The 9,146-nt window shown below is 40.1% G+C and overlaps 1 long non-coding RNA gene across 1 annotated transcript; it reads right to left on the minus strand.

Annotated features, from left to right (window-relative positions):
- Nucleotides 1-969: 969 nt before the first annotated feature.
- On the minus strand, nt 970-1,831 carry LOC307020020. Its single transcript, XR_013802766.1, has 2 exons — nt 1,547-1,831; nt 970-1,419 (listed from the first exon to the last, which is right to left on the minus strand). It is a non-coding gene; the product is annotated as an uncharacterized lncRNA (long non-coding RNA).
- Nucleotides 1,832-9,146: the final 7,315 nt, after the last annotated feature.

The following is a 9,146-nucleotide window of genomic DNA, read 5'->3' on the forward strand; positions in this document are numbered from 1 at the left end:
TGAATGAATAACATTTCTCCACACACAGCAGACTGCTTAAGACCGGTTTGTGTGGTCCACATTTGAGGGAGGTTGTCATACTCGAAAATTCCACATTGGACTCAGCTGTCAGCTCTTTCTGGGCCTGATTGCACCAATGTGATCTGGACATCAGTTATGAATTGACAAGTGAAGCACCTCTGATTGTTATTTGTGCATCAGCTGTTGCATAAAGGGAACTCCCGTGATCTGTGTTTTTGGCAATCTTCTGTCATTACAATGAAGTGCAGATAGCTACTTATTGTGCCTTTGTCCCCGCATGCTGTTACGTCTCCTCTTGTGGTTTTGTAATACTTTGATAACAGCCTGCCATGTGTGTCGCATCACTGGAGAAAGGATGATAGGTAGTTTTGTACCCGTGCACTGTTCAGTTTACCACTTAAATATACATTGCATGGAATAATAATGATATGACCGTAAGAGGAGACGGCTGAGGAATGACCCCTTGATTAAATTAAAGGCCTCCTCACAGGATCCCTACAAGCCATGTGTTGCGTATCAGGTATTCACTGAGACGTCTTTAAATAAATTATGATGATGATCTTTGATGCACACTAAAGAAGTCCACAGTAGAAACTGAAAGTCCCTTTTTCCAAGTTCATTAATTTTGAGACAGTAGTCCTGCAAAATAACCTTTCTTTGAAGTATTTGTTATCCAATAGAATCACTCTTAAGGATGCAGCACCGAGCTGGCTAAAGTGTAGGGAGGTAAAATCACATTTTACCAAAGCAAAGCAATAACTGCATTTAAAAGTCACTTTACAACATTTTGCTTGAGACTTTCTTATTAAACACCTCACACCCAGAGATATATGTGATGTTTTATGATGAGCGGGTTATGTGTTTTATTTCTTAATGTGTGTCCTTACTGTTAGGCTGTGATTGCTGTTCCCTTATGAGCACACTAAGGCAAATACCAACCAACCAATATTGAGGATTGCATTTTGAACATCGTATATTTCTTCCATGCCTGTTTTTGCAGCAATGTTGTACTAAAATCATTTGAAGCTATACATTCTATACTTTCACTCCTTTTGGGCCTCCCTCTATTATAATTAACAGAACACTACATATCCCTTAGATTTTTTAACAGATATTATTATTATTATTGATCAGAATTTCACACATATAAGAGTATAAAGAGGAAAACGTACTCTTCCGGTCGGAAGAAAAAGGTCTGATTTAGCGTTTTGCTGGTAAACACTGGCCACCTGTGGAAGAGAGGAAGTCTTCTCGCTGTGCGGCCCTTAGGCAAGTTTCACAACAGAGAATCGGTTTGCCATGGCAGCGGCGATCGGCACACACGCGATGGGGGGGTGCTCGCTCTGTGTCAGCACTCATTACCATCTAGAGCCTTGGTGGACCTCTCTTCCAGGGCTCCTTTACAGGGAAATAAAAGAGAGATGCTTTACACTTTAATGACTTTCCCACAGTGGCTCTCCAAAAAACAGCTCCCCTTAAATTGCTTTGCCCTGGTGGAGACCAGAGGAGAGTCCCCAATGCTCACCAGAGGAAGGGAAATACTGAGTCCACTGTCTGTCCACTCTGCAAGGCCAGCCAACAGGGGGGGAATAATCAGGTCTTTATGTGGCATGGGGCCTGCAGGGGACAGCCTCAGTATTGTCCCCACAGCCCCCTCTCGTATCCTGGTCTGATTGTTCCTCTGGGTCCAACACATGGTCACGTTGCAAAACCCCCACAAACCAAAACTTGTGCAGCGACTTCCACCAACAACAAGTCCTGACCCATCAGCCAAGGGACGTCCAGTTTAAAGTAAACACGTGAAGCAATGTGGTCTCACATCTAATTTAGTAACAGTCCTTTTCCAGGTACTCTATCTTGTTTATATCACCTGTTGGCAGGTTTATATAAGTAAATGTGCAGAGCTGGGATTTAAGTGGCTCAACACAAGCAGCTGACAGTGTCTCCGTCCAAAAAAACTTTATTAAGGATTATCTGTTTTGCTGGAGTTGCCTGTTTACAGATGGGAACATGAATGATTACCAGTGTGACACAGGACTAATATACACATTTCTACTTAAGGGAAAAGGGGAAGTAATGTCAACATTGCTTCAAACACACAATCCACATTTCATCACAACATTTAATTTTTTGCCCCCTCTTTTCTCATGTTAAACACATTTCCCTGCAGTTCCTGAGTTATGTATAGGCTATTTATATCTATTTATTTTCTCCTTGTTGAATGAAGGCGAGGTTATGACACATTCTGGTGATGTAAGAGGCCTGTATGTGTGTACTTGGCATCTAGGATGTTGTATAAGACTGTACAGTATGATAAATAGGTAAAACTCAGAATAAAAATGGATACCAATCCACATTATAGTAATCGACCTGTCCTCCTAACTAACAAAGTTCAAAGTGTAGCTGTTACTTTAACTGAATAATTCACTCTCTCTCCTAGTTGTATATTCATGTTGCAATGTGTCAGCAAACAAGGCCCTGTTAAAGTGGATTACAGCCAGGGATGGCATGTGTTATAAAATATAATCCACGTTGTAGCTATAAATCCTCCCTGAGCCTGCTGTGTGTTTGTGTGTGTATGCGTGTGTTTGTCTGTATTATAGCCAATAAGGAGGGTATGTATGTTAAGTATGTGCTTTGTCTAAGCTTTCCTTTAAAACACTTATGTCCTTCAATAATAACATTTCACATCAATTATCCTATTCTTTTAGCTGTGACTGCATACTGCATTTACCAATTAATATGGTGGAATTCTTCTCATATCTAAACACCTTTATGATTAATGGGTGACCTTTTCAAGACGTTGCCCTGTTGACTACCTTGTGCATGCTGGAAAAATTCCCCACGCTTGTTATAAATATAGTACTGAGTGATAGTGTGTTGAACTATCTCTATGGTGTCCTGACTTTTCCTTTAGTCACAATAAAGGGCTGCAACCAACAATCATTTTTCTGATTAATAGTTTGGTCATAAAATATTGAAAAACCTCCATCTGACTTTCTCAAAGTTCAAGGTGAGTTCTTGACATGTCTCGAAATGATTTAAGTTAATACAAAACAGAGAGAACAGCACATTTCCCTCATTGATGAGCTGCAAACATATTTTAGTGGTTCACACTTTGTAATTGTCGATTGCCCTTCTCAGCCACCGTACAATATTGACAAAAAACGAAAGTGACCTTGGGAGAGTTGAAAAGTTAATGTTCGAACAATAATTTATTTCTGAGTTGGCATTCACAGTGCGCAGCTACCCAACTGAAAAGGAACAAAACTCTTCCTGATCTGATTACAAGTATTCACCTGTCAGAGTTCAAAGGGAAAAAAAGACTGAGAGAAAGAATGACATGAAACTGGAAACCACACATTAGGACGTGTAACTGAGATGAAAACCATGTCAAAGTCCAGACACGTAGACTATTGTTGTAACACCTGGTCATTAGGAGGTTTAAACCAAACAAGGTATTTTTTTTTTTTTTTACTGGAGATGTGATCGTTGCTGAATAAGATAAAAACAATCTATGGTCACATCTTTTATGTTTAAAAGACCATTGAGCATGTACAAATATAGCTTTACAACTGCTCTAAAAGCCTGCAAGCCTTCAAAGTGGACATAAAAAGTCAGGCGACACAAGGATGCAGCTGTTTCCTTGGCATTCCCTGACTCATGGCTTTGACAGAGCTGACTCATGAAGAACAGAGTCACCTCCCCTGCATCATGCTCACATACTGCTTACTAAGACGTCTGATTCTCTGAAGACACTTGAACTGGTGGTTTATCCTTTACGTGTTTGTAGATGTCATTACTGTAGAAGAGTACGATTACAATTGGGAAGGGAGGATTGGTGCTACTTTGAATGTTCACAAGCATAACATTTTGACAAAGATTGTAGTTAGAATATCAAATGGTGGAGACTTTTAACATGGTAACAGTACAATTACTTCATAAAGTATTTTAAATCATGCAAGTTTAAAAAAAAAAACGGTCAATGAATGTACACATGAACAATTATATGTCATGATTGTAGTCTTTCTTTCCATCACCTGAAGGAAAAGTGACAAAACTACAGCTGCTCTTATTTATCACCTATAGCTATAGGACTGAAATCAGGGAAAGTTAGTTTGGCACTGGCTAATAGCCAGTGGCTACTGGTGTTTAAATGAAAAGAGGTGTCTGTAAGTCATATATATGTTTTCCTCATTTAAGGTACTTGTACGTAAACTCTTAGACACAATGTCTGTCTCTTTAGCTATAGTTTAGACATTTTTTGTCCACTGTTTGAGGCGTCCAACAGCTGAGGTGGATAGTAGCTATCTGTGAGTACCTTATTGCAATGACTAATGCTATGATATGTTGTCATCTTAAACAACTAGCTTGTTTGTTGTCTTCCCAGGAGTTGGGCTCTAGGTTCAGTTTAAAAACGGGTTTGTTGTTAGTTTAATGGAGTTTGCATTGTGACACACCAACCCAGTCTCACAGCATTTCGTGTTATAGTCACAACATTTAATTCATTGATTCGTGTTCACCAACACGATTTCCCCCTTTTTTCCGTGTTACACAGAATGATTTTAAAAGCAATGTATTTCTATTGGTAGTGTGTTTCGTGCCTGCGACACGTCTTTTTGTCCAGTCGGGTCTTGGAAGACCGGAAGCTGTGTGGTTCCTAAAAACATGTTCTTACTCAATATCAAGCCACGATTATTGTTTTTAAATTTAAATATTTGTTTCCTTCTAATTTGTTATTCTTTCTAAATAACACACTGTTATTTACTCAACAATAACACACAATTATCCTTGTTTTTATTTATTTGTTTAATTCTATAATCTCTGGATTATTTGCCGTCCGCCAGGAACTGAATTTCAAAAATAAAATAACCGGAAACAGATACACACCCACTGAACTGATTATCCAAGATCCTCAGCTATCGTTGATGCTCGGTGATTGGATTGTTTAGCCGCAATGCACGTTGGGATATGCTGTTAATGCGATATGAAATCCGAAAAACATTACAAAAAAATAAATAATACTTTATGTAATCCGAGTGTGCTTGCTTTTCTCTTTGAAAGTCATCACATAACGGCATTGCAATACACGGTTCGGCTGCATTCAATATTACACATCTGCCGTAGTTCTTTATTTATAGAGCCCTGATTAGAAGACTTCTGGACAAACTGGAAGAACTGCCACCAAAACTGAATACGTGACGTGGATCATAAATATATCAGCAACTAAACAACATCTTCAATTTCTCTTCACACAAAACGTCTCCTTGCAGTGTCAATAGTAATTCGGTTGACTTTTATATTTGATCCAATTGGTAGATAGGCTGTATTTACACCATAACGGTCCACAGCTGATAGAAAGGGACTTGTAGTTTTTAAAGATATTACTGATTTTCTTTGAATATAAGAATGTAAATACTGAGTTGAAAGAATAGTCCGGGGTTTTGGGTGATGGGAAACACATCTATGGAATCAGAATTTCAATAGCTTACCATTACATGACGGATATAAAAAGAAAAAAAGATTTGAAAAATACAGATTTCAGTATTCTGAGGCTCTGAGCCCCATTTATTTTCCTCACGGACGGCAAAAAAAGTCAGACATTATACGATTTAAAATAAAAACAATAATTGTGGCTTGATATAGAGTAAGAACATGTTTTTATGAACCCCACAGCTTCCGGTCTTCCAAGACCCTACCGGACAAAAAGACGTGGTGCAGTCACGAAAAACACTACCAATAGAAATACATTGCTTTTAAAATCGTTCTGTGTGACACGAAAAAAAAGGGGGAAATCGTGTTGGTGAACACGAATCAATAGATTAAATGTTGTGACTATAACACGAAATGCCGTGAGACTGGGTTGGACACACTGTGTTTGCATTTGTTAGCTAGCTAGCGCAACTGGTTAACATTCATCAGGTATCACAGTGGTTTTGTTCAAGATAATGAACATGGTAAACATTGTAATTGTTGATCATAAGCATGTTGTCATTATGGGAATTGGAATGTAAGCATATTGATCTATACCTCAAGCCTGCTACGAGTCGCTGCCTGAGACTGCTGTAGTAGCGTTGATGAAAAATCTGACTTGTAAAGTCAATGTGCTTTTTAAAACTAGCTTAAAAGCTTCATAGTGCTGCATAGGGGATAATTCTCTTAATTTACAATGAGCAACACACTTGAAAAATACCTTCCTTTTATTTCATGTTAATTTTGAAGCGGAATATCAACTGTTAAAACATCAATACTTGTTTTATCATTTGATGACAATACAGGTGAGGTGGAAGCTCACTTACTGAGAATATTAAAGAGTCTTTTCTTTGCACTTATAAAACACCTCAACAGGCAAGTGCCATCTCTTTAAAGGATAATTTGCAATGTCGTGTAATGTTGTCATTCAGTTGAGAGGACTTGCCTTCTCAGCTTAGCTCAAAGGCTTTGAGAGGTGCCAGGACAGCTGTGCCCGGTGTCAGTGTCCCTCACCCTGTGATTGGCATAAGGAGAGCCATGTGATGCAGCCAGCATGATAGTGAGATCAGCTTTTAAAGAGGCCACAAAGAGACACAGCTTACACATAACCGCTCGATCAATGGCTCTTGTCATTTCATCTTCAGATCTTCAGCTTTTTTGGAAACTGTTGCAACATCAGGAGGAAAACAGCTTGACATCTTAATAACATCTGATTTGAATAATGCACCCGCGTGATGAAAAAGAGATTCACATATTTGTTATGGTAGATTTATATTTTCCTTTTCTATGAAAAGGAAAAATCTGACAGTTAGACCAGAGATTGTTTAGCAGATCAGTTTTGGCAGATGAGCTTTGTTTGACATTTAGTCTGTACTGGGAAATAATATTCTCTTTTGTACAAGAAAATGGGATGAAAATGGCAAATGGAAGTTGAAGTAGAATACTTGAGGGATGATACTGGCTCATCCTTGGTATAGGCAGATAAAGGCTTTATAACTATATATCGGCATGGGCGAGAAACGTTGGGTTACGTATGGTAACCCTTGTTATATAAGCACAGCGGATCCCTCTACTGGACTCTATGGGTACTCCCCTGTATCCTATTCATGCAAGCATTCCTTCACTGAGACTTCCATAGACGTAGCTGGCCCCTGGGCGGGCCTACCTGAATGCGCACGCATCCACTGCATAAGAGGCAACTCGCCCCCTCACTGCTATCCCTTTACTTTGTCTTCAGCTGAGTAGCATAGGCAGTGTTGGGTGTAACACGTTACAAAAGTAACGGGGTTACAGTAATATATTACTTTTTGCTGTAATGAAGTAATGTAACGCATTACTAATGAAATGTGGGTAATATATTACCCGTTACAATGCTCAGTAACGCAGTTACAACACATTTTAACCCGAAATTAAATGGTGTTTTGTTTTTTAAGAATGTACTAACATAGCGAGACATTCCGACACCGGACAAATTGTGCGGGTAGATTAGTAAACCTGGTGTTTACCCTTCAGGCTTCGCGTCGAGATCTTCGGGGAAGTTGAACGTTATGCAACCATTCAAAAAAGAGAACGTAGCGAAAAATACAAACAACACATTGTGTCAGGTGCGCGTGACCTGCTCCGCTGCGCGTGCATCATTTCCAAAGTGCTTCCACAGCAGTGACACACATCTGATCTGTGGATAATCATTTATACGAAAATGGTTAAACCAACCATCACTAAACGCCAGCAACACTGCATCTACTGCAGACAGTAGCAACAGGTCAGATGCGGACATCACGCTACCCTCCGTTGTGGACACTAGCTTACTCCCGCCTGACTCGCCGGCCCCGGAGCAGCAGTCTTCGTCGCCCAAAACTACGCCGCCCCTCTGCGGCCCGCAGGTGCCAGGTATATCTAAACAACTACCCGCCTGTACAGTGGGGTAAGGCGGTCATTTTGCAGCTTGTGGTATAAAAATAGACAATGGCTAGAATATGCATGTGAAAATAGTACCATATTCTGACATACCTGTAGAAATGTTGGGTCAAAAATGATGCATACAATAGCACAGATGCCTTCACCACGAATGGCTACAAAAATATCTCATATCCCAAGCTTATTATCAACGAGCTGATGTTGCAGCTGAAATGTTCTCCAGGTCACAAAGTCAACCTCACATAATGATGTGATACCAGTTTTCAAGCACAGTAAATATTCTCTTCCCATCGTATATGATGGGACCAAGGTGATGATGTAGTAGGCTACATGGTTTTAATAATACTTTTGCCTTTCAATGTTTGCCATTTCAAACCATGAGCATGGTTTAAATAATATTTGCCTTGATTTACAATATGTTAACCTTCATTATAGTCCTTGACAGCGGTCTGTACTGCTGTATTAACAACGTGTCACATGTTAAGAATTTACAATCAGAATCGAGTATTCAACTAAGCCCTGTAATACAAGTTGTTAGTAGCCTTAATATAAGGGCCTACACAGTTGTTATGCTATACCACATTGCCCTTCACTGGATGCATAATGAGCTGCACTAAAATACATTTTAGCATTTAAAATACCTAGCTATTCTTTTGCGGTTATTTTTGTGAAAGTAACTAAAAAGTAACTAAAGTAGTGTAACTCATTACATTTCAGAGAAAGTAATATTGTAATGTAACTTATTACTTTCGAAAGAGAGTAATAAGTAATATGTAATATATTACATTTTGGAAGTAACTTGCCCAACACTGAGCATAGGGCAGCAGTGCTCCCATGAGTAGAGGGCTCCGCTGTGCTTATATAACAAGGGTTACCATACGTAACCCAACGTTATATCTCTCACAGACTCCGTCCTCTACTGGACCCTATGGGTACAGGGGGCGGAGCCCGATGTATACCCGCTCTGCTGTCCCGCGAGAACACCGCAACATCTCCCTGTTTTGGACCGGCTTTCAGTTTAGCAGCCGCTGCGCCTCCCTCACCTCTCCCTCAGTCGTAACCGAGGAGAGAGAAAGAGGCTGCGGCTGGTCGGGCACACCCTGACGCGCTTACCCCGCGGATGTGTGCCATAACGTAGAGGATTTCTTCCTCCTGTCTTAATGCAGGGGAAAAAAAGAAATCTCCCATGTGCACGTTACGTCCCCCGGGGCCCGGGGGCCCGGGGGCCCGGGAAA

Source organism: Notothenia rossii (assembly GCF_949606895.1).
Source record: "Notothenia rossii genome assembly, chromosome: 9".
NCBI lineage: Eukaryota > Metazoa > Chordata > Actinopteri > Perciformes > Nototheniidae > Notothenia > Notothenia rossii.